We start from the raw sequence: 26826 nt of genomic DNA on the forward strand, positions 1-26826 counted from the left end.
ATATTTTTTTCCTTCTTGAAAGAAAAAAACAATGCAGAATAGGAGTAAAAGAGTTTTATTTCTTCCTGCAAAATTTTATACATTGATTTGTATAGGATTCAGATATAAAAAAATTGAATTTGCATATATTTTGTATATTATATAAGATATATAAATAAATATATATATTTTAATATATATCTTATAAATATATAAGATATATTTGCATATCTTTTCACCATGTTACCATTCGAGACTGATTTTTCTAGATTTACCTTCATAATGCAATTCCAGATGCATCAAGATGATTTCAGAATTTTTAAATTTTTTTAAAGATTTTACTCATTTATTTGACAGAGAGAAAAAGAACACAAGCAGGGGGGATGGCAGGCAGAGGGAAGGAGAAGCAGGTTCTCTTCTGAGCAGGGAACCCCATGTGGGGCTCAATCCCAGGACTTCAGCATCACGACCTGAGCCAAAGGCAGACACTTAACTGGCTGAGCCACCCAGGCACCGCTTATTTCAGAATTTTTAAGTCACTACCTGTATCCTACAAAACTTCAAGATTTTTCACAAATCCTCATGTGTTTGCCTATTTGCTTGGTACATTTGTGGCAATTCATTAGCTAAAGGGATGCATTAGATTTTGCTAAGTCAATAAATTCAGTTGAATAGCTTACATTAAAAAAAAAAGAAGAAGAAGAAACAAACAAACAAACTCCGGGGTGCCTGGGTGGCTCAGGGGGTTGGACCTCTGCCTTCAGCTCTGGTCATGATCCCAAGGTTCTGGGATCAAGTCCCGCATCAGGCTCTCTGTTCAGTGGGGTCTTGTTTCCTCCCCTCTCTCTGCCTGCCTCTCTCCCTACTTATGATCTCTATCAAATAAATAAATAAATAAATCTTAAAAAAAAAAAAAAGGAAACCTTGTATTTGTAAAGCTGCCTTTGATTTTTCTGAAAGAAATAGGTAATGTTGGAATGGCAAATGGCAAACTTAAGTCAAAATGCAGAAACAACAATAAGTTATAACTTAAACGTTTGACTTACCTTGCCATTCTTACAACAAATCCATGAAAGTAGTTCGCTATTTGATCTAAATACAATACCAAATGTAGCCCTTCAAAATACAAAGAGTTGAGGTATACCTTTGTAATTTAAATTTTTATTTAGGTCTTGATTTTGCATTTGTATTGTTCCCTATGAATGGATTTTGTTATTTTTTTTTCTTCATTAGATCATAGACAAACCAAAAAGCATGGCAACTATGTTTAATGAAATGATTTCTGGACTATGTTTCTCTTATGTCAACTAGAGCACTATGTTTCTCTAGGTCTCTGGGTACTTTCGAGCAACCATCTTTCAAGCTCTGATGTACCCACTTCTAAAGTATGACACCTAGACTCTTTTCTACAAATGCCCTTGGACTACTAGAATCATTTGCTCACAAGGACAAAAGTTCCAAAGCACCTGAGAGTTTAGTCTACACTTAGTCCCCAACAACTGACTGCTGCCAGAACAGGAAAGCCCACCTCCCTTGTCTGGAGTTGGACCAAATTCTGAGGTATAAATCACACTGCGGTGTTCTGGTGCATGGTCACACTGAAGCTGGGACTCTGTCGAACATCACATGTGTTCTTGGTGCCCTTCTCTCTTGACCTGCTTCTCTTACTCCCTTACATGTTCTTTTCTGACAGGAAATTCTATAAACTCTTGCATAAGAACCCTCATCTAAGGTTTTTCTGGGGAACCCAAGTTAAGTACAACAATGATAATTACATTTTTATTTTATTTCTCCCAAAGCCCAAGCACATTAATTCAATATGGATTGAGTGATAAATATGTGCTATAATTTCTAGTTTGGAGAGGTATTAGTGGTAATTAGGTCAGGCTGAGGGTGACAGCAAACCCAACATATATTCAAAAAGATGAAAGTTTCTCTCTGATATGTATATATATATGAGAGAGAAACTTTTGTCTTTTTATATATATATATGTATATATATATATATGGGCAACTTGGGGTGCATGATTTTTTTTTTTTTAACCATCATGGATAAATCCTTCTTCTATTTTCTATCTTATTCTAAGACATTTCAATCAAATACTGTTGAGTCTGCTTTACAAACTTTCAGAAGATGCATGAGGAAGCAAAAAGAATTCCCTCCCATTTAAAGACACTTCTCAATAGTTTAAATCACCTTAATCTTTAAATCACCTTAAATCTCAATAGTTTAAATCACCTTTGGGTTGAGATCACCATAAGGACAAACTGTGGCAAAGGATGGTGGGAAATCAAGTTTTGTTTTGCTTTTTAATTTTCAGTGGTCATACACCTAGTAAATTTTAACAAGGAGCTTTAAATGGAGAACAATGGCAGAATGAAAATTAGGGAAGAAAGAAAAAGGGGACTTCATTTTTTCTCTAAAGCACTGAATTTGCCATATAGGAATGTTTCAGGCATCACAAAAATGTCAACTAAAAGTATCTCAAAGCCTTCTTTATAATCAGTTAACTGCACTTTTGTTATTTTAGTTGAAGAAATAAGTCTAAAATATAAAAAAAATAAAATTGAGGCAAATCTAAAAGGCATAAAAGTCTGTGAAATGATTATAGGTGACTTTTAAAGCTACTCAGTGTATTCCAGCATCCAACTCATTATCCCAAAAGTCTGTTTGAATGCAAGACTTCCTCTCCAGCAAAGATTCATTCTTATTATATGACTCTGAAGAACTGTTTCAGCTACTTAAATAGGCAGAATTGTTGGTCTCCTTTGTGTTGTCATTTTTCAGAAAGATTCCCATGAATAAATATTTTGAAACCATCAACTCAGGTACCTAACATTCAGCAAGTCTGTTTAGAAATATGTTTATTGAGAAAATTACCACTTTACATAGAAAAAGAATCAGTATCTAGAAAAGTGTTTCACTGGGATGATAAATGTTCAATTTTCGTCTGACTTCCAAGAGAATCTCAGAAGCCCTAACACTTATTCTCTCATTTAGATTTGCAGAGAAATTTACCTAATTAATAGAGTCTATTTAATAAAATGTGGTTTACAATAAGTTTCACATGGCTTTTTAAGGGTTTTAAACTCCACAAAGAGTAAGGTTATGAGATCTTTTTATTCACATTTTATCACCAACACCTAAAATAGTGCCTGGACTGAAGCAGAAATGTGATATATGTTGAATTAAGTATTAATATATCAGTGTACTAATAGATAAGGAGTAGATAGTAGTATTTTAGATTATTTATTGATCTAAAATCGGAGGCAGAATTATCTTATTATACTAGCTAGGAAATTCCAGTTGTCAGAAATCCAAACTGTGAGTTTAGGTTTATTTCCCCTGCAAATGTTAAATCATTTTCTTTATAACCCAAATAGTAAAGGACACTTGAAAATGAGAGTATACATTTTTTAAAAGCCAGTGTACAAATGCATAGTATCTGTTATCTGTGTGTCGCTCTAAATTATAAAATAATGGAGACTGGCACTGTAACTATATTCATGTGGGCATAAGATTACAGATGTTTTCATGATATAATGGAAGGCTTAGTAACTATTTTTTTAATAAACAAATGAATGAATAAATAAAAGTTTAATGAAGAAAGGCCTAAGAAAACCTAAAAAAAACTGGGATATTTTTTTTAAAGATTTTATTTATTTATTTGACAGACAGAGATCTTAAGTAGCAGACAGGCAGGCAGAGAGCTAGTAGGAAGCAGGCTCCCTGCTGAGCTGACAGCCTGATGTGGGGCTTGATCCTAGGACCCTGGGATCATGACTCAAGCTGAAGGCAGAGGCTTTAACCCACTGAGCCACACAGGCACCCCAGAACTGGGATTTTTACCGACCATATAAACACCTGTTTGTTCATTGGAGATTATATTCTGGACAGTATTCTATATTCAGAGGAATACTTTCTCTGCATAATAGATGTTACTTCAGCTTCCTGGTGAGACTCAACTTGAGTTCTGCAAGATTCCTAGATCCACAGATAGAACGTGTAGTCAGATTTCAGAGGTAGTAGTAAGGTGCACTGAATGGGCTGTGGATTAAGTCACCACAACAGACTTAGAATTCAACAGGGATTCATCTGGACACAGAAGATTCATAAACCTATGAATGGAAAACCATAAACTGGAATTGAACAGTGCTAATAAGAGAGTCTAAACCACTGGGAGAAAAGACCGAAGAGATCCCCCTCCCCCAAAATGTAGAGAGCATGAAATACAATCACTCAAACTCTCCAACATCTTCACGTATGTTTGCACACTTCCAACATGTTACATATGCAGTGTTGTATGTAGTTTATAGGAAATTGTAATATGCACCTGTCCCATAAGTTACTTATAAATAGCAAGTGGATTCTTTTTTTTTGATCTCTTACCTTTTTTTCTCTATCTCTCAACCCAGTATTCACTCTCTAACAAGTTCTCTGATGTTACTCTGGTAGAAAGCCAGTGTTGCTTTAGAGAGAGAGAGAGAGAGAGAGAGAGAAAATAATCAGCTTTCAGCAGGGATATTAACTAAAGAAAGGATTCAAGTCGGGAATATATAAATTCATTGAGTAAAAATATGGATGCAAAGTCTGTTTCTGTGTAAAAAAAAAAAAAAAAAAACAGCCATGGCTTTACAATACTGTTATTATCTAATGATTGCCATTTTTGTAAAATAAATAAAATGAGTAATACAAATGTACCAATTATGTAGTAAGCACATACTATGTGCCTGAACTACCTTCCTGCTTTCAGTACAGACTGAATTTCACTTATCAAGTGCTGATTATTTGACATTATTAGTTTTACTTATGCACATTTAGCTTGTTCTTTTGTTTACCTAGAAGATAAGTGAAACATTTATAGAACAAGTACAAATTTAAAAAAGAATGAGTCTAACATATGTTGCTTTGTAAGTATTGGGGTAATCATGAAATAGATACGTTCAAATAGTTTAAGAGCGACTTTAAATTTTCAGTTGAGCATTAGATGATGGATTAGAATTCTTTGAAAATAAGATCTCTTCAATTATAACCACAGAAAGAAGGAGAAAATAAAATAATCAAGGTCATTAGTCTTATCCTTAATTTTTATAACTTAGCAGGAGATAATTATGATTATATTAAGTAGTTTATTATCACAATCAAAAAAGAATATTATCAAATATTAGAAAGCTGTTCAATTGCAGCTATTTTCATTAAAAACTGTAATATACTATGCTTACAGTTCAATATCAAGGATAACTTTCATCTCCAAAATTATTTTGTTTAGAGTTTTTCAGTATATTGAAAGAAGCATAGTCAATTGCTATATCCACCATATCTGGTTTGCTTCAATAATGTTACGGCTCTTTAATGAACATAATTCACACTGATTTGTAAGTGCAAATTTTAAAGATACTCTTATATTTGGATTATTTTTATAGAAGACAAAATAACGTAAGATGAATACAAATGTGATCAGAGATGTGTAATGGCCACTCGAAAATAATCACCCATGGTGAGAAGAAATTTCATGGAGTGAGAATCAAAAGGCATTGCTTGTCTTCCCCTTAAAATGAAAATCTACTAGTCAGAATGAGAATGGGTTGCTCACAGGAATGCCTTAATTCACTGAATAATGACTATGCTTTTATGGCAGAAATTCAAGTGAGATGAGGGACTGAAAGAGTACTCAGTGGGAAGTAACTGTACTGCCCTGGAGATGATGAACTTTGGAACTGAGGTAAGTTGAGGAAAAAATGGAAATCAGGCATCCTACTGTATCTGTAGCAAGCATTCACACTGATAATGTAATAGATATTGATGCCTGCCCACAGGGATGAATGGTTGAAGAAGAAAAGAGGCATTTTTCCGTTCTTCTTGATTCCATATTATTCTTCTCATGAGTACTGCTTGAAAGCTAATAAAATGATTCAAGAATGCCACTACCTCTGGAATGTATCTAATTGGATAAATGGCAGTAGGTCATGGTTCCCATGGAGAGGTAGTTACAGTTGTATCATATGTTTGTTTAAGGAAGCTTTGTAATGCTCAGTAAATTTTGTTATTTTTGAAAGACTACGATAATAATGCTTTTATCCTTATTTCTTTGAACATGTATTGGTAGCACTGTACCCAAAGCCTATCAATTCCATTATCAGTGAAAAACTATTAGGATAACATCTACCTTGAAATTAGGAAAAGAAAATAAAGCTTTTGTGCCTCCTAAAATGCTTATCTAGTACTGAATTATTCTTCAAAAAAAATTAAATTTTAATAACCTAATTTTAGTTCAGTTTCTACATAGTTAATGATTTTATGATAATCTATTGATAAGTTTATTACATGACTGAAAAAAAGCTTTGCACAGGTGCTCTATGTTATTTCAATATTTAACAAAAATTTTCCTTTGGTTAAATTTTTAACATCAAAAAATAAGGGTTTTTCAATACAAATACACTCAAAATATATGATGTGATGGGGGAAAATGGACAATTTCTTTAAGAATAGAAAGACTATTCTAGATTTTTATTATCTTACTCTTTTTGATTTCTGTATCATTTTCTAATTCATTTGCAAACTATTTCATAATTTTGGACTTGATATTGTTAAAGTAACTATAAAAAGGAAAGTGAATGGTGATTTTTCTTCAATTTCAAATAGGACATAATTGTTTTCACTTCTCAACATTATAACTGTAAAATATTAAATAATGCATAGTCCTTGAACTACACATGAGATATTCTAAAAATAAATGATTCTGTATGTGGATAGTATCCTACTTAGATGAAACAAAATTTTGAGGTGTAATTAACATGCATGTATGTTCAGAATTCTCTGACAGAATTCATGCTCATGTGTGTACAAACGCAGATATAGATAAAAGGGTAGGGACATGCCAAATCTCACAATTAACAACTTCTAGTTGAACTACCTTGTAATCATATTGTTAAAATAAAGTATATATTTGGTATTTCATTTTATTTTGAACTTGTAAACTATTTCAATGAGGACTAAAGTTTCATCTCTGAGAGAATTATGCAGAAAGAAATTGACCTGTAAATCATTCAATCTCACGAGAAAAATGTTGGATTATTTTGTTCAAGTTACTTTGACATGGTGAGCAAGTTGACCCAAAGCCAGAATACCCCCAACAGCCAGGGGGAGTTAGGAGGCTATAGAGACACTTTATAATGGGAAGATGTAAATTTCTCCCCACTCCACACAGATGATATCAATGGTGATTGTGCATTCAAGGAAATGCAGTGGGCTAAGAAAGTTCTATCTCCATCTGGGAGCATCTTATACTACTTTTGCTTTATGTATCTCAATACAAACAAATATGCTTCCATATCCACTCATAAAGGAAACCTATATTTTAATTAGAGCTGATGACATTTTCCATTGATAATATATAAGACTCACCTAGGAGGTGACCTTTATGTAGATTTTATGATCTGGAATTAAGATTAACATAATCCAAAAAAAGTCTATCAACCATAATAATTTTTAAGATTTACTTATTTTAGAGTGAGATAAAAGGATATGGGGAGGAGAGGCAGAGAGAGACTCAATCTTAAGCAGGCTTCATACCCACCATGGAACATGGAACGCAGTGGGGTGGGGGGTTGGAGGGCTCAATCTGATGACCCTGAGATCATGACCTGAGCTGAAACCATGACACAAGAGTCAGACACTTAACTGACTGTGCCATCCAGGTCCCCCTCAACCATAAGACTCTTAAAATATTTTCTATGGAAATGATATAAAAAGGAGGTATAGATTATTTTCTGTTACTTTTGTTCTATATTTTACCAAAGATCCAGTCAATATTCCTCAAATAGGTATATAAATTGAAGAGTCAGTTAGTATATAAGAAAAGAAAAATTCGACTTGTTACACAAGCAACTAATCAAAGAGTTTGCTTTTTCTCCTTTTTCCATCAATAAAGTAAAATTTTTAGGTATTTTAAAATTTCTATGTATAAAAAAATCTAAAGTTTTCTAGCTTTATAAACTTAAAAAATGTCTATATTCTTCAGCTTGATTATGAGAAGTTACTTTTATACAAGGTTATGATGACTGAATCTAGTTCCGGCATACTAATAACAACGGTCAATTTAGCAGGCTATTTATTTTTATTTTACAAGCCTTATAAATATTTACCCAAATAAGTTCACAAAACTTTTCAATGAACTAGACTAAAAGTCTTTTACCAATAATAACAATTATATGTAAGTGTAAATGATCCAAGTTGCCACAAAATAATGTAAGCAAATATAACAGACATGGGGTTGTTCTAACAGATAGTATATCTTTGGAAATGAATTTATATGATAACAGAAAAGCCATGATAAAATACAGGTATCAAAATACATTAGCTACCACACAGGAGTATTTCCTGTGTATATTCTAAGACTAGCAAATGAAAAGGAACATTACTTCAAGGCCTACCCTTTGGGGTTTATTAAAAATCAAAAAAGTTTAAAAAAAAAGACCACAATCAAAATTATTTCATGATAAACTTAAATCCTATGACAATTTTTCAATATATCCCTACAAATTCTGTCTTTTAGCCTTACATCTTAGGTTTGCCACTATGTTTCATAGAATCATCTCTCTGTAGAGGTCTAACATGTAACTTTAGTATTCCTCAATCTGTTGCAGTAGTATGGATTATAATTATATTTAAACATATGCAGCTAAATTCCATCAACCCATGTTCACAAAGATCACAACCTCAATTTTATTGTGATTGTTTTACCAATCCTTTCTTTGACCCTATCCTTGCACCCTTCTGACTAAATGACTATGGGTGGTTTGAACAAACAAAACAGACCCTGTAGAGTGAAGATCAGTCTTGAACTAATCTTTCTTTTCCCATGGATAAAAAAAAACCACAAAGAGAGATCAAATGTCATTGTATATACTATGCTGAGGAAAGACTGTAGCTAACATACATTTAGTTCAATTAGAATAGTATATCCAGAGATTCTGATTAAGATTTTATTATACTTTAAGATGAGGGTAGTCAGTTTTTAAGGAAATTACCTTTATTTTGCATACTGTCCAAGATCTTATTTGCATAAAACTACAATTTACAGATCTGGCAAGTGTAAAATTCTGCATACACTAATCAGCAGACATTAGTACTTAGACCTTAAAGCCATAAATGTTGTTGATTAGAGCCAAACTTGGTATTTTTGAGTTTCATTACATAATTAAATAAATATAATGTGCAATAATCTTAAAAAGAAACTCCAACCAAATACCGCTATTATATTACATTATTTGGAATTCCGTGTGTAGCACCCAAAGCAAGGTTCCCTCATCTTGGGATGCTGAATAATTTAACAATGGAATTGACCTTTTCTGAGAAAGAAGAACCTTTACAATTTAACCTGTCTCTAAAAAGTTAAGATTTCATGTTTTCAAAGTGTGGACTATGTATTAGGGTAGAAAAGGACACGCTATAGTGACAAGCAATGTAAATCTCTATAGCAGGGGGTTGTTCTTAAAGACACCTCCGGATCAGGTTGGGAGCAATTCTACCACCTTGTCATAACAACATTTGGACCATGTGGCTCCTGCAGTTGCTGGAACAGGGAAAGACAAAAAGAGAACTGAAGGCCTGCTTTTCCCTGTGTCTTCTTCAAGTGACCAACATCATTATCATTCAGAGCTTGGCCAGAATAAGAAATACGACTTTGCCTAAGTAGAAGGAGGAAAATAAAATATGGTGGGGGAAGAAAAATATTTGGTGAGAACTGTCATTGCAATAATTTGTACACCACAAAGGTAAAAACAGGAAATGAAAAAGATGACACAATTTATAATATAGATGTTCCTATGTTAAAAGGCAAAATGATTTGAAAAGTAATGAAGTGCTTCAAATATGCATAATTATACTTTACATTTCCAAGTCTGTATCCTGATTTGGCTAAGAGTAAGTGCTTAATTAACTAACCTGAATTTCATAGTATAAATTAACCCTTTCACATATTACTCCAGATGATTATCTCAAGATCCCTGTGACAGAAATTTGAGAAATTATCTGTTCTGATTTTGAAGATGCTCCCTGAAAGAGTGAACTGAAAGCAGTTTCCCCAAAAATGTTCTTCCTTAACCTCCATAACACTAAGTTTTCTGTATTTACAAAAAAAATTATAAATCACTTCCACTCTTAATCTATACTTTATTGATTTGAAATTTCACAAATTTTCAAATAAATTTATAAATGTTATCCAATATTAAATTATAATTGCCTCCAGTAAAGGTAAGAAATGAAGCCAATATGAGCTCCTGAAATCGTGAAATACATGTTTGTGTTAATTTAATCAGCCAAACCTTTATGGATAAACACTGTGCCAGGTAAGCAGCAGAAAATGGAGAGTAAAAGGGTAGAGAAATAGGTCAACAGGGAAAGTCGCTAAAACAGACTTTAAAAATTAAAATTTGTAACTATTCCCTAAGGAAAAAGAAATACAAAGCTACAAAAATGCTACAACCTCAGAAGTTTAATAAGATGTAAAGAAAAAATAAGATACAGGGCAAACATTTTGCCACTAAGAATATAAATTGTTAAATTAATTGTTTGGAATTAATTACATCATTGCTTATCAAACCTCTTAAACTATACATTGCACTAGTTCCAATAGCTCTTTCACATTTGTAGAAAAATGTATGAAGATGTTCAACACTACATTGCTTTTTGTACCCAATGTCATGAAGGAATTCAGTACAGGCCCTTCTCCCCAGAGTACGCCACTTTGGCATGTGGATTATTTCGAGCTGTAGGCACTTGAGACCCTGTGTATTCAAGAGAAACCTTTATCCCTCCCTTAATCACACAGAAGGATTTAAATTGGGGAGGGGTGTTCTTCCCAGCATAACAGTTATTAACAGAGATAAACATTATCTGAATGACTCATCTGTAATGGCAGGGCAAACATCTAACTACCAAACATCCACTCTTCTTATTGCCCTATGAAGTGCATTCCTTTCCTCTGAAGTCCCAGACCCCTATCCCCTTTAGCTTAGTTTAGGAAATATGTATCTCATTTTGCCTGTCTTTAGAATTTCCATGTCTGTGTGGATTCCCTGGTATATACACTATACATTTGATTTTCTCCTGTTAATCTGTCTTTTGCCAATTTGCTTTTTAGTCCAGCTAGAAGGACCTTTGAGGGGACAGGAAATTTTGCTCCACAGTAGTCAAAAACAACCTTACGAAAGAGTAATATTACCCTGAAAACTAATGTTTCTCTATATGTTAACTAACTAAAATTTAAATACAAACTTGAAACAAGCAAGCATACAAACAGAAGAATAATAAAATATATGATGGGACATTATTCTGTGAAATACTACCAAGCTGTTAAAAAAGTTGTATATGAAGTAACTTTCTGTGGAAATATTCCTGACAAGGAAGACTCAAAAAGGCATAGGGTTAAGAGGTGAAGTTCACAGTAACATTATTCTCACAGCTAATATTTATTGGGTACTTTCTCCATGTGGAATGTGGTTACACACACCTCGAATGTCTGACACTTGCACTCTCACAATGACTATGCAGTGTAGATAAAATTACAACGCTCTTACTATAGATGAGAAAACTAAGTCGCCTAGAGACCTCTTTGGGTCTTGCTTCAGATTACAGGACTAGTGAATGGGGAAACCTGAAAACAAATCAAAGACTGTTTCCAGCCTGTGTTATTTACATTAGGAGAGTATGTCCCAGGAAAAAAAAAAAAAAAAAAGAGAAAGAGAGAGACATTTAAAGAGAAATAATAATAATAATAATAATCCTATTTATGTAGGAAAAAAATCCTGTAGCTTATTCAAATGCTTTAAAAAGAAAATGAATGGTAGGATAACATCAAACTTCCACCTGATGAGCCAAAATACAACCTCCATAAAAGCTGATGCTGAATCTGTTTTGTATGCTTTCTTTCTAGCAGTAGTGCCTTGTTAAGTTTATGCATCTGATAAATAGTTATTACTGATTAATGAGTCACGGGCTAACTATATCCATAGTGCTTACCTTTGCAGAAAGCAATGCACTGGGAAAAGCATGGTGGCACACTTCCCTTCTTTTATATTTTGATATTATCTGAATTCTTGAAAATGAGACTATATTACTATTTACTTAATTTATGCAATAACAGATTTTGAAAACTGTCTCTAAGATTTTCAGGCCATCTCTAATATTAAAAAACAAAACAAAACTTAAATGTTCTGTTTTGTATTAAGTATATGGTTTATTCAATTTATGGATGTATATATGTATGTATAAATATTTTATTTATTTATTTGAGAGAGAGAGAGAGCACACCAGCATTGGGGAGAGGGAGAGGGACAAGCAAGCGGACTCCCCACTAAGCAGGGAACCCAACACAGGGATCGATCCCATGACCCTGTGAGCATGACCTGATCTGAAGGAAGATGCTTAACTGAGCTACCCAGGCCCCCTGATTTACTCGATTTAATAACTAGTTAAACCTAAACCACTTAATATATGACGTTTGACAAATGTCTGCTTCCCTTGAAAATTTAAAAAACCGGGCATCTTTTAAGATCACCGCGGTTTGGCGGAGGGTGAGGGAGTAACTGCATGCATCTGGGAACCACAGTATTATAACAGTATTTGAATTCCCTAGTTAAATAAAAATTTTAAATGTGTGTTTTTATTCTTACATTCATGAGCACAAGATTGCACACAATTTCTTTCCTTAGAACATCACGCCTGCTTAGGTTTTGCATTTATTTCTCCTATAATTATTTATTTATCATTTTAATCTCTGTATGACTTAGTAAGATGCACATAATGCAAAGTGTGATAGTAATTGTAGTATTGTTTTTCTAGAATGTGATGGATAATGACAAAAATTTTAAACTAAAAAAATGTGCATTTTTAAATTCCCAATGTAAATTGTTTTAGGATTATTTGTTAAGTAATTAACTTAGAATTAAATAATTAACAGAATTAAATAATCTAAATACCTATGTTCTTGACTAATGTATTTCTTCAAGGTTTAATGATAATGATTTTGTTGAGGGGTTTGATCCCCTCCTGACCTGAGTAGTAATTGGCTATATTTTTATGAGTTTCTTCTGTTTTTAGGAAAATAGGTTAAATGTACAGTTTAGAATTTTGCTTATTGTTTTCATGACCTATTCATTTCTATATCAACACTTATAATGTTAACATGTCAAAATGAAGTATGAGCTTGATAGCATCTATAATAGCTTCTAGAATGGTGACTTATAAAAATACACATACACTGAAGACCATTTCACCTTTTATCATTTTAAAAATGTATTTTGTTTTCCCTTTAAAGTGTCATATTTTTATGATGTGGGAAATCTATTAAGACTGCCACCATTTAAGACTTCCCCAGAAATTAAACAGTGAGTATATTTAACAGTAACGATGATATAAAATAGCATTTTTGAAAACCACATTGAGTTTTTTGATTAGTGAACATTCTATATTTAAAGACAACTAAAGTGCAGTAGAAACACTAAATTACCTGATCCATAACTTAAGAGTAGTATATCCACAAATTAAATTCTCTGTACCTACTCCATGAGACATTAAATAAAAATGGCATCATCTTCCTCACAAAGTCAATGCCAGAGTCAACTGAGGTAAACCTTATCACTAATGTTCAACGCAAGAATGTCATTAAACTAAAAAAATAAAAAAATAAGTCATTGAACTAATATAAGCACATAATTTTTAAAAAGCTCAAGTGATGAAATGTTATTTTATAAAGTTGCAACTTACTCTTATTTTGCTTAATTAGCTGAAATTTTACCAATACTTATTCAAGAAAATATCAGTAATTTTCTAATGTGTCAATCGTTGGAGTAAGACTGGAGATGTAACTGGTCAAGACAAAAAGCCTTTGCCTACCATGGGGCTTCTTTTTTCCAGTATGTATCTGAGGGGCAGGGATAAAGAAAATTAATTACATGTAAACAGATATATTACAGACAGGGAGCAATATGGTGATAAATTAGCATGAGAAAACTAGTGACTGGGAAGTTACCTTAATAGAATGGTCAGGGCAATGAGGTAGCCTCTGAACTAAGGGCTTTTTGATGAAGAAGAGCCTGTCACATACACATCCTATGGAAATACATTCCCATGCAGAGGAGCCAGCAGAAACAAAGACCAAGAGATGGGAAAAAGACAGACACAACTGAGAAGTAAGAAGAATGCTAATGTACAGCATAGTGAGGAAGGTTGCAGAGGTCTCACTGCAGGAAGAGGCAGGGATCAGGGATGTTTTTTAAAACGTGACAGAAAGGTTGAATTTGTTCAAGTTCCAGTAGAAAGCCTTTGGGTGATTTTAATCAGGTGGTTGACATGATTGAATCTATTTAAAACAGCAATGCAAATCCAACTAATTCTTAGGCTCTGGTATCAATCTAAGTAGGAGATAATGGATATATAATAAATAGAATTAGTAGAGACAGAGGGAAATAAGCTCATTTGGGAAATATTTTGGAAAGAGAACCAAGAGAATGAATTTTCTGACAGCAGTACATAAATAGATCTATCCAGGGTAATTTATGCTGTACCAGAATGCTGATTCCATAACATGAAAATGGATCCGTTATAAACTGATGAAAGGGAGTGGAAATGGAGCAGTTCAAATATCTTATTCCACACATGTAAAATACAGAGGCCTATCACATTTCCAAAAGAAGAGTCTGAGTAGTCCGTAGGAGAGCCTGGAACACACGGGAGATATCGAAACTGTTACTATCAATCTGGCAATCATCTACAGATTATTTCGAAGCCACAAGGCCAGATGACATTATGCAATAAAAGAAGAAAAATGCCACGCTGAAGACCTACGGCAGGCTGGTACATTGAGGTCTAGGAGCAAAACCTCGGCTGTGGCTGGGGAGTAGAGTAAATTATCAGGATATTCTATTGTCACTGATGGCTGGGAACAGAGATTTTTCAGGAAATTGAGGCTGCTTTTAAGTCAAATCATGCTCAGAGGAAAATTAAGATGAAAACATGGGATTCATATTTTGTAGGCTACAAGGTGCTGGTGCCTTGGTAAAAATATTTTATTGGTACACTGAGAAAAAAACTACAGTAAACCAAAAGAAGAGAGAGAATGAAAATGAGACAAAAGTTATAGATAATATTTGTATCAGTCATACAGTCTGGGGGAGAAAATAAACAACTCCATTATTAATATAAGAATTATATTTATTCTGTTTATGAAAATATAGAATGGCAGTTTTATTCCTTTTTTCAGCTTTAATTAATTAATATTCACATTCTTTATAGTTCTACTCACTTAAACCCCATGATTATATGTACCAAGGAGAAATTTAACTGTTAACAAGCTTATATTTGCATCATTAAACAATGCAAAATATAATTCAAACCATTTCTTAAAATAGAAGGGATTCCAATTCATTTTCAAGAAATGTCTGGTATATTCATTGATGATACATTATTGTCAAGACTCAGTTACTGGTAATTTGCCAATGTTACTCCAAGGCAATCTTTTTGGTAACTAAAAATGCCTGTATGTGAGTGTTTGTGTAGGGACAGAGAGGGAGACTGACACAGAATGAGAGAGAGCAAGAAAGACAAAGGAAAGAAAGAATGAGCTTTGAGAACAAATGACTTAAATGATCATACGTATGATTACATAAAAACATTAATATTTAAGTATAATTTAAAGAAGACACATTTTACTTATCTTTCCATGTCAAATATAATCCATTTTTAAAATGTAAGTGATAAAATTATTAACAAGTTGTTGGACTGCTTGATAGAATTCAGAAGATAAACATTAATGAACATGCTATATTGTGTCATATGTTGATTAATGATTAATTCTGGAGTGTTGTAGACCATTTTACATACCATATTTTAAAAAGGATAAGCTTAAGTTGCAAATGAATACTAAATATAAAGGAATATAAAATATTTCTTAGAAGAGAAAGACTAAAATAATTAGAAATCATTACATTCAGTGACTCAGTGAAGGCAAACGGAAGTTAAAAAAAATTGGTATCCTTCTTCAAATATTTAGAGAGATGTCTTATGGATAAAATTTGGCTTGCATTCTTCAAAATGGTCCAATTCATACTCAAAAGGGAATAGTTGCTCCTTAAATTTCCCATTGCTAATTGGAAATGAAGCCAGATGACAGTAAAGCAGTGGCCAATCATGGCAAGTCCACAGTAAATTCTAAAATTTTTGAGAGTTAGCTACTTAGAAAATAGAATACCCTTTTTAAAAAATATTTTAAAAGACTTTATTAATTTACTTGTCAGAGAGGGAGGGAGAGAGAGACCAAGAGAGAGAGCACATACACAAGCATTTTATAGTGATCCCATGTTAAGCGAGAGGAAGGAGAGATATAACCGGTCACTTGTGAATTTCACGTATCTTGTGAAATTGTTAAGCCTGAACTATGTTTATATTTTAGCCTACCATAAAATTTTCTTTAAGCTTAAGCATCTATAAAGAATTCAAACTTTTGGGGCGCCTGGGTGGCTCAGTGGGTTAAGCCACTGCCTTCGGCTCAGGTCATGATCTCAGGGTCCTGGGATCGAGTCCCGCATCAGGCTCTCTGCTCCACAGGGAGCCTGCTTCCTCCTCTCTCTCTCTGCCTGCCTCTCTGCCTACTTGTGATCTCTCTCTGTCAAATAAAAAAATAAAATCTTTAAAAAAAAAATGTTTAAAAAAAAAAAAGAATTCAAACTTTCTGTGAAAAGAGAATTTAATATTCCCTATCACAAAAAAATCTGAACCCACAGAAACTGTTGGAGAAAACAAAGAATCAAAACTTGATTCAAAACAAAAATATCTGCAGTTTAAAAATTGAACTGTGGGGCACCTGGGTGGCTCAGTGGGTTAAAGCCTCTGCCTTCCACTCATGTCATTATCTCGAGCTCTGGCTCTCTGCTCAGCGGGGAGCCTGCTTCCTCCTCTCTCTCTCTCTGCCTGCCTCTTTGCCTACTTGTGATCTCTGTCTGTCAAATAAATAAATAAAATCTTTAAAAAATAATTTAATTAATTAATTAAATATATTTTAAAAAATTGAACTGTATCATTGAAAAATAAGATTCCAACTTCAGGTAAGAAGTAGTCATCAATTTGCAGAAATGTCTGTTCATGTCCTCTGCCCATTTCTTGATTGGATTATTTGTTCTTTGGGTGTTGAGTTTGCTAAGTTCTTTATAGATTTTGGACACTAGTCCTTTATCTGATATGTCGTTTGCAAATATCTTCTCCCATTCTGTCAGTTGTCTTTTGATTTTGTTAACTGTTTCCTTTGCTGTGCAAAAGCTTTTGATCTTGATGAAATCCCAATAGTTCATTTTTTCCCTTGCTTCCCTTGCCTTTGGCGTTGTTCCTAGGAAGATGTTGCTGCGGCTGAGGTCGAAGAGGTTGCTGCCTGTGTTCTCTTCAAGGATTTTGATGGATTCCTTTCGCACATTGAGGTCCTTCATCCATTTTGAGTCTATTTTTGTGTGTGGTGTAAGGAAATGGTCCAATTTCATTTACTGCATGTGGCTGTCCAATTTTCCCAGCACCATTTATTGAAGAGGCTGTCTTTTTTCCATTGGACATTCTTTCCTGCTTTGTCGAAGATTAGTTGACCATAGAGTTGAGGGTCTATTTCTGGGCTCTCTATTCTGTTCCATTGATCTATGTGTCTGTTTTTGTGCCAGTACCAGGCTGTCTTGATGACAGCTTTGTAATAGAGCTTGAGGTCCGGAATTGTGATGCCACCAACGTTGGGGAACCCTCCTACACTGTTGGTGGGAATGCAAGCTGGTGCAGCCACTCTGGAAAACAGCATGGAGGTTCCTCAGAATGTTGAAAATAGAACTGCCCTATGACCCAGCAATTGCACTATTGGGTATTTACCCTAAAGATACAAACATAGTGATCCAAAGGGGCACGTGCACCCAAATGTTTATAGCAGCAATGTCCACAATAGCCAAACTATGGAAAGAACCTAGATGTCCATCAACAGATGAATGATCAAGAAGATGTGGTATATATACACAATGGAATACTATGCAGCCATCAAAAGAAATGAAATCTTGCCATTTGCGACAACATGGATGGAACTAGAGTGTATCATGCTTAGCGAAGTAAGTCAAGCAGAGAAAGACAACTATCATATGATCTCCCTGATATGAGGAAGTGGTGATGCAACATGGGGGCTTAAGTGGGTACGAGAAGAATAAATGAAACAAGATGGGATTGGGAGGGAGACAAACCATAAGTTACTCTTAATCTCACAAAACAAACTGAGGGTTGCTGGGGGGAGGGGGTTTGGGAGAAGCGGGTGGGCTTATGGACATTGGGGAGGGTATGTGCTTTGGTGAGTGCTGTGAAGTGTGTAAACCTGGTGATTCACAGATCTGTACCCCTGGGGGTAAAAATATATGTTTATAAAAAAGAAAAAAAAAAAGAAGTAGTCATCAATTTATAATGAATATATTATAATGATGATGCACGGTAAAATCTAATCAAATTTGTTTTAAACAGTGAACAGATGAACAATCAAATAATAAAAATATCTTGTGAAATAATATTTTAAGTCCTTATATATAATCCTTTATTGAAAAAGATAGATAAAATTAAGACAAATTAAAATCTGGAACTTAAACCATATTATATCTATAACTTATTTAGCTTTATATAAGGACTATTATATCTTTATAAATATGATAAAGTATATTTGAAAGCCTTTTGCCAGTTTTTCAAAACAAATATCATTTTTCCATTCTAAAAAGGGGAAAAAAGAATCGAAGTTGTTTGATAATATTTTTGAGAACCCACAGCCAAAGCAATCTATTTCATTGCATACTATTTATCTCCTCCAACAACTAAAAATGTAGCTCTTCTATTAGGCACAATTGATAATCTTTTTTTAATTGTAAACTACTTTGTTTGAAGAATTTATATTCAAACCCAATAGTGGGATGCTTGGGTGGCTCAGCTGGTTAAGCCTCTGCCTTGAGTTCGGGTCATTATCTTGGGATCCTGGGACTGAGTCCTGCATCGGGCTCTCTGCTCAGTGGAGAGCCTGCTTCTCCCTCTCTCTCTGCCTATTTGTGATCTCTCTCTCTGTCGAATAAATGAATAAAATATTAAAAAAAAAAAAAGAAACCCAATAGTGATTTCGCTGTGCACACAAATATTTTATTCCAAAGAATACACTGAATAACTGAGAATTCATTGTTCTTTAATTGTGATAACAGGTTATAAAATATATAGTATTTTAGCTTTTACTTTAGTTTTTAAAAAATAGGTTAATGGATCATTGTTGATTAGTGAATGCAAGAATCCTCTCTATGAAATTTAAAAAAATCTCTAGATATGGTAAGTGGAAGGCTCTGTTACTTAGGTTTGGAAATCATACCTAGGTAATATCCTTCTAATAATAGCAAGATTTTATTTGAAAGTTCATAGAGAAATCTATTCCTAGCATCTTTGTATGCTTAGGTCAATAAATGTTAGTTGGGCCAAAATCTGGCTCTAACTTTTTCATATAGATACATCCATTCTGTAAAAACCTTATTAAAATGCACAGGTTATATTAAATTATATAAAATATATATAAAGTGTGATGCATAATTTAACTTATATTGATACATAGGACTTAAATTGGTAGACTAAAAACAATTGGTAAATAAAATATTTTAAGTATACTTCCTTCAAATATTAGATCTTCTGGTTTATGTAAAATATAATTAAATCTTCAAAAAATGAAATATTCAATTTTCAAAATATGTTTAATCTAAAGCTGGTCATACCAGTCTATTTGTACAAAGTGTACTACACATTAACTATAACAGAAAACAATAGAACATACTATTTTATTTATTTATTTTTAAAGATTTTATTTATTTTTTTTGACAGATCACAAGTAGGCAGAGAGGCAGGCAGAGAGAGAGGAGGAAGCAGGCTCCCCACTAAGCAGAGAGCCCATTGCGGGGCTCGATTACAGGGCTCCATCCCAGGACTCCGGGATCATGACCTGAGCCAAAGGCAGAGGCTTTAACCCACTGAGTCACCCAGGAGCCCCAGAACATACTATTTTAAAAAGACATGATTAATGTGCACTATGTGGACTGTATAAATTATATAATATAAAAATATTGAATCTGCCCTTTTGGGCAGATTTTTTCTGCTTTCCAACACAACACCATCACCTCTCATTTGGACCATTTGACGAAACTCCTAAGTGATCCCCTCACTGCCATTAAACTTGTCACATCTACTCTCTTTTCCAAATGAGAGCAAGAGACATTTTTAAAAGGCAAATTTATTCTTGTTGCTCTCTCACTTAATACCTACCACTCTATTCCTATTAAATTTAGGATGAATTTCAACACGCCTAGCAGACAGTCTCTTGCTTCATCTCGACTTAATTTCATGGAACTCTGCCTCATTCATTAATCTCTAGCTCCTTCGATCTCTTTTTCTGATGTCCTTTATTGCTGCAGGGACTTTGCACATCCTTCCTCTCTATTGTGAATAATCACTCCCCCTTCCTTCACCTCACAGGCCTCAGATTAAGAATCACTTATTATGTCAAATGAGCCTACTTCCCCTTTTTTGTGCCTCCATAAGTTATCATTCTCTTTATTGTAGTTTTAACTTCATTTTTGAAAAAAAATATGTGTTGTCCCCAGCCTTAAGTAGAAAACTAAATGAGTTAGGGAAAAATACTGCTTTATCACTCATGTCTAGTCTAACATGTGACAAAAAGTAGGTACTTAATATATTTTGGTGACTGAAAATAAATTTCAAGTAGTCTCGGTGCTTTGTTATGTTTAACTGTGTTATACATTCTGGGTGAAAATCTGAATTTGTGGATTCAAAAAGTAAAAGCTAATGAAATATTTTTATAGGTAGATTATACAAAAAATAGTTTAATTTTTGATGTAGTTTAACCAGATATTCAGGTTATTCGTTCCATTAAAAACACAGTATTTTCCAACTACCCCAGCATTGAAAATAACCCGTTTAAGAACTAGAGTTCTCTCACAATATCAAAAGATACATGTACTCTCATGTATAATAAGCATTATTCATAATAGCCAAGATTTGGAATCAACCTTAAGTATCCGTCAATGGATTACTGGAAAAAGATGTGGTATGCACATATATATATGCATACAATGGAGTATTCTTCATCCAGGAGAAAAAAAGGAATCGTGCCACTTGTGATAACATGGACGGACCTTGAGGGCATTCTGTTAAGCAAGGTAAGTGAGACAGAGAGAGACAAGTACTGCATATTCTCACTTACATGCAGAATCTTAAAAAAAAGTGGAACTCACAGACACAGAGAGGAAAATGGTAGTTATCAGGGGTTGGCAGTGGGGGAACTGGGGAGATGTAGTTTAAGGATACAAACTTATAAATAATCAATCAGTAAATTCTGAGAATATAATGCACAGAATAGCGGTTATAGATAACACGACTCCACTATACACTTCAAAGTTGCTAAGAGACTAGATCTTAATTGTTCCAACTACAAAAATGAAATAATTATGTGCAGTAATAAAGGTGTTAGTGAATGCCACAGAGGTATTTAATCATGAGATATATAAATGTATCAAATCAACATGCTGTATATCTTAAATTTATATAATGTTATATAAGTGTCAATTATATCTCAATTTTTAAAAATCAGGGTTTTATTTGATGTTTTTGTTTGTTTGGTCCTTTTGTATTTTTGTTTTTTAGACTCTCTTAGCGGGTATTTCAACATTCAGAATGATAAAATTCAATTCTCAAAGCCTGAAAAGCATTTGAACAAGCATCAGTATGCTTTATTCTACATTGGTCTCTAATATTGGTGCAAAGAATTACAGTGAGTACATAATGAAAAAAGCTTAGGAAGAACAAATTGAATTAAACTCGTATTTGCTTTTTAAATACTATCTGAGGTTAACTAAATTTTAAATTTTGCCATCTATGTACCATAGCAGAGAAAGTAACATAAAAAAGAGCCAGAAAATAATTATCTAGGTCAATTTCTTTAATGATACAATTTATCAGGCTTACTAAATGTTACCCTGTAGGAAAAAGTAGAGTTGACATAGCAATATTTCACTGGCATTATAGTCTTTGGAAAATTGCCTAGTTTAAAAGTAAGATATTTTGGTTATGGTTGATTAAACTATTTAAACAATCTTTGCTAGTATATGTGGCTTGTCATTAGATAATCTAAAATAAACACATAAAACAAACAGAAAATATATTTTCTCCTGTGACTCAGTGCTGTGTATATTTTAATTATTTTAAATGCACATTATTGTGGCTTTTAAGTTAACTCTGTTCTGGATTGAAAGTATTTTACATAGAAGTGACTCAATCACTTTTCCGCTATTGCAGTAGATTGATTCACACATACAAAAGAGAAGCTATCCATTTGGCCTTTTTATTGTTTTGATTATATTTTGGTATTAAATTATTTATAACACATTTTCATGCAAATTTATCTGACCTGTAGAGTTGATTCTGAACATTGTGAAAGGTTTACATGTCACCTTTACTTAGCCTCATCAATCCCAGCATTATGCTGAATAATGCAGTACTTATAATTACTATTTTAAATTCTTTGATGGAAATAAGTTTCTATGCTCATTAATTCAAATAAGTATGTTTGATAATAACCAGAACTGCCAATTCCAAACATTCATCTTTTTCATCCTAGGGACTCCTTTATTATATTCTTTAATATAAAAATAAGTTAGATTTGCTATCACACTTACTTTTATACACTTTTATTTGGAGGGTTTTGAGTTGTTTATTTCAGCTGCATGTGGCTCCTCCTGATTAATATTCACAAGTTCACTGGTCTGTAAATCTCTTACGATTTTTTTAACTTCAAACACAGTTTAAGTTACTTTATGTAGAAATAAAAAAAAATCTTATGGAGTTAATGTGGCTTTTTTTCATTGTATTTAATGCTAAATTCTAATCCACATTCCTGAAGATTTTATAGTTATTCATCTATATTTTTGAAGGCAGGCTTACAAAATGCCTTTGTGCAGGGTGAGTCACTCCAAGTATTGTGACTAGAGACAGCATATTAGGATTGCTTGACAAAGCAACTTATTATTTAAGCACTGAAAGGGACAAGAAATTGTATTTGAGTGAAAGGGAAAGGAGAGTCAGAAGAGGGAAAACATCGGTACAAACTATAACAACCAGAAAATTGGATGAAAAGAAAGAAGTCAAAGTTCTAGGAGGAATACCAAATATGAGTGTAGCCTGGCGCACTACTTATCAGCTGCACACAGGCCAAGTTCCTCGAGGAAATCCAATTTGTTTAGAGGAAGTGACCAAAGAGATAGAGCCAGGCAAATGATCCGAAGTGCCCTGTAACAAAACATACCAGCGAGCTGCCTTCCATAGTTTGAAACGTTTCCTGCTAGGCTTTGTCATTTATAAGAAACCACCCGCTTTAAAATGGCACAAAGAATCCCTAATTTGGTCAGAGTTACTATTATACACCACATTTTTTAAAATTATGTAATGGGAAAAGGTGCTGACAACTGAACTAGTGAATTCAAATTTTTCTCAAGTTCTGAACCCTTTAAAACCTGAAAGTTTATTCCAAAATATATGAAAATACATCCTTGATCATTTCAACACATCCAAAACTAATTAGGGAAAATAAAAACCAAACAAGTCAGGAAGGCATATTTCAAATGAAGATTCAAAAGTTAAAGTAGGCTGAATGGACCACGGGCAACCTAGCATTATTTAAATGAGGGGCACCTGCGTGGCTCAGTCTGTTAAGCATCTGCCTTTGGCTCAAATGGCTCAAATCCTGGGATCAAGCCCTGCACTGGGCTCCCCGCTCAGTGGGAAGCCAGCTCCTTCCCCTCCCAACTCTCTCTTCTTATGTTCCCTCTCTCCTGTCTCTCTGTCAAAGAAATAAGTAAAATCTTTTTAAAAAATAAAAGACAAGTGTGATACCAATGGGAATTGGGTACTATATCAGTATTCTATAAAGGAATTACCAAAGTTGAAGAAAATGGATGGAACATTGTCCCTTTCATCTCAAATATAAGAAAAAAAAAATGACATATGACAACAGAAACAAGAAAAATGCAGGCTTAAAGAAAGAACACACTTTACATCAAGGAGGTAATTTACATAGTACAATAATCTCCAAAGTTGGCCACAGAATTGTGAAATCACCAAATTTCAAGACATGCATATCTATAGATATGACACTCGGTTAGTTATAACCACTAGAATCTGATTTTGTAAGTCTTAGACAAGCTTTTCTCTCTACTTTTATCAGTTTGTAAATGAATCAAGAGAAGCTGCATTGTGGAATCATGCAAACTGGAATGATTTCCCTTTACCCCAAATTTCTTTCAATTCTAATTTACTGTGTTAACCATTTCTATATTTTCTAACTGCCTGAATGGTGCCTCAATGGTTTTCAGCTGTCCTTGTGCACAGAAATTAACTGTGTCTTAGTTGTTTAAAAGTACTACAAAATAAAAATTCTCAAAAGCATTTGCAGGCTTAATGTTGTGCAAAATGATCTATTAGCTATAACTAAATTTAAGCCTCTGTTGCCTTATGCAGAAATGGAATAATTTTTCAGCTTGATGGAAAAATGCACTAAGTATCCTCAAAGTATCGTTTTCTCTTGTGTATGAATTAATACTCTGACAGTAAATCTCCCTTTATAGCAATTATATAATTTTTCAAGGGTTTTTTGTCTATATTATTTCCACTTATAGTCTCGTTTCAAACATGGGAGTGTGCAAAACCATTAAATTTGTCCTCATATAATGGAAATGTAATTCCTACTAGAATGTATTCCCAAAATACTTGAGGTGGTTAGAGGGACAAAACACGTAGGTGTTAGCTTATGTGGAGTCTTTTCAAACTGTTTAAAAATATTAAGAAATCGCTGACTTTATGTGCATGTATCCAACCTACTTCTATTTATTTGGTTCTTATTATATGCAAAATGCATCTCTGAACAAGACAGATAGTTTTCTCTTCCTAGAAAGCCTGCATTCTTTTGAGACAAGACAAAAAAAAAAATGAATGATCAAATACCCATCTGGAAAATATGAGTCTGTGACTCATATTCTGCAAATAATTGAAAGGGTAATATGAGAAGAGGTCAATGATAAAGGTAGACTGGTTTGATATGGGAGAGCTCTTTCCCTAACAAAGTAATACATATACTAAGATATGATTAATAAAGATGTGATCATAAAAGGTCCTGGAAGGGAGGACATTTCAAGAAGAAATTGGTAACATCACGTTTTGTAACAGATATGCCAAGCTGTCATCAGATCTCGGTTCTTTCTCCACAGAACTCCTTACAGGGTATATTTCTTCTCTGAGTAGAATTTACATTCCATTTCCTTTCCCTGAGGCATGAACATGTGTCTAAATCTGGGCCAAATATGTATAAACAGAAGTGGCATGTTGTTGACGCCAGAAAAACCTCCTCAGAAATGACCCAGTCTGCGCTATTTGACATGTGTTAGTCCCTTCCAACATTTTTGTTTGTTTGTTTTTAAACCAAAAAGCACAGAGGAAATGGCTGAAGTTAAATTTTAGCTGTAATGTTATATCAAAAAGTTAAGGGTTTATACATTCAAAATGAAGCATTCAGTTGAAGTTTGAATCCTTTACCATGAAGACCATAAGAATAGCATGAAACACAAAGCATCACGTCGGTTATGGACAGATAACCAAAAAGGTATTGCAGGAAAAAAGAGGGGGTTGGTGAACTCAGCTACTTCCTTGGACAACTAAAGAAATCCCTAGTTTGTTCATTTGCATAGGATTGTTCAACTATAATAACACAGAAAATAACTTAGAAAATTCTGCATTGGAAGGAGTAAAGAAAAATAGTTTAGATGTATATTAGTTGTACCTGTCAAAAATATCAGAGATATTGTACTTCTGGAGGAATCACTGAGACAATGTGTCCTTGGACCTGCCTTCTACATGAAAACAAAGAACATCTTCAGGCCCCAAAATAGATAGTATTACTTCTGTATTTCGTATATAGAGACATAGCCTTATGGATAGGATGGTACTTGACTGCAAAGTATAATGTGATGACTACCTTGCAATGTGACTAGCTGGGTAGGGGGTACATGGATCAATAAAATACTAAGTGGAAAGAAACTGACATTTATTGATCACCTAAAATGTTTCAGGAACTTTAACATATTTTACTATATATCAAAGGTATTCTGAGATGTAGACATGGTTTAACCTATTTGCAGTCAAAACAAATTAATCTAAGGTAATTTAAATAAATCTTCTAAAGTAATAGGAGAACCAGGAAAAGAACTGGAACTGATACACTTGATTTATTATACACTACCTATCTATTCAAGATTAGCCACAAAATGGTAGGGACTCAGTTCTTTTGTTTAAACAATCCAGCTACTCTCAGTAATAAATCATGATAGTGAAGACCAGTTCGTGAAGGATGTATGTGGACATTAAGGAATTATAATAGATCGCATATTTGTCACTCATACCTGTTATATCAATTACCTATCCCTGAAAGAATGTTCTAATGTATTCTTTAGTTTTAATAATCCAAATTTCCTTATCTATAAAATTTAAAAGATGATAGGGTTATTGTAAGAGTAAATGAAATAATAAATATACATCAAAATTTCACACGTACTATTAAACCATATTAATTTTAATTTTATATAAATAATAAACTTAATGGAAGATGATGTACTATTTTATTTTAGTTCACTCATAAGAACATAACCCTAAAATCATCAGAAATCAGAAATAATTATTTTTTCCACTACTGACATCACTAAGCT

At 33.5% G+C, this 26826-nt stretch overlaps 1 long non-coding RNA gene across 1 annotated transcript in view; it reads right to left on the reverse strand.

The window, feature by feature from the left end:
* Positions 1-3669: 3669 nt before the first annotated feature.
* The window catches only part of LOC309861277, a 28831-nt gene continuing 5674 nt past the window's right edge, over positions 3670-26826 (reverse strand). The window contains exons 2-3 of the long non-coding RNA XR_014309840.1: positions 4370-4448; positions 3670-4098 (exon numbers count right to left, since the gene is read on the reverse strand). This is a non-coding gene — a long non-coding RNA (uncharacterized lncRNA). The remainder of the gene's footprint in view (positions 4099-4369; positions 4449-26826) is intronic.

The sequence above is a fragment of the Mustela nivalis genome (genome assembly GCF_964662115.1).
Source record: "Mustela nivalis genome assembly, chromosome: 3".
Taxonomy (NCBI): Eukaryota; Metazoa; Chordata; class Mammalia; order Carnivora; family Mustelidae; genus Mustela; species Mustela nivalis.